Raw genomic sequence first — 535 nt, 5'->3', positions numbered from 1 at the left:
TATTTCTATATCCTGGGGTTACACATCTGCTCAGTGCAGGAGACAGAGGGAGACTGACAGGTGATTACACATGGCCACATCTCTGAGAGAGGGGGAGAGAGAGAATCTCTCATTTCAGGGCCCCTCTGCAGCCTCTCTCCTTTCATCTGTGCACCTGTTTCTCATTTCCCACTCAGGCATGCCAGGGCCGTGCGGCTGGCTATACGCTCGACACGGCTGTCAGAGTTTGTCAGGCGACGAGTCAGTGCTCTTCTGCTCAACCAGGCTGTATAAATAAAGATAAGTCCACAGTGACCAATACGAATGCCCTTGGTGGTTAATTTTCAGAATTAACTTAGCTGAATTCATTTGATTATTGATGTGAAGTAACATGGTATATTTGAATGTATGCAAGGAATATGGCTAATTATGTTTTATTAATGGATGGGAAAATTATTTAATGCAACTGTTCACATTTAACCAAACATTAAGTATTAGACATAACATCTTTATTAATGTTAACTAGTACAGTAAATAATGTGTATTAAATAGAAAA

The sequence above is a fragment of the Tachysurus fulvidraco genome, chromosome 6 (genome assembly GCF_022655615.1).
Source record: "Tachysurus fulvidraco isolate hzauxx_2018 chromosome 6, HZAU_PFXX_2.0, whole genome shotgun sequence".
NCBI classification, from domain to species: Eukaryota; Metazoa; Chordata; class Actinopteri; order Siluriformes; family Bagridae; genus Tachysurus; species Tachysurus fulvidraco.
Note: the sequence above shows the minus strand (reverse complement) of the source record.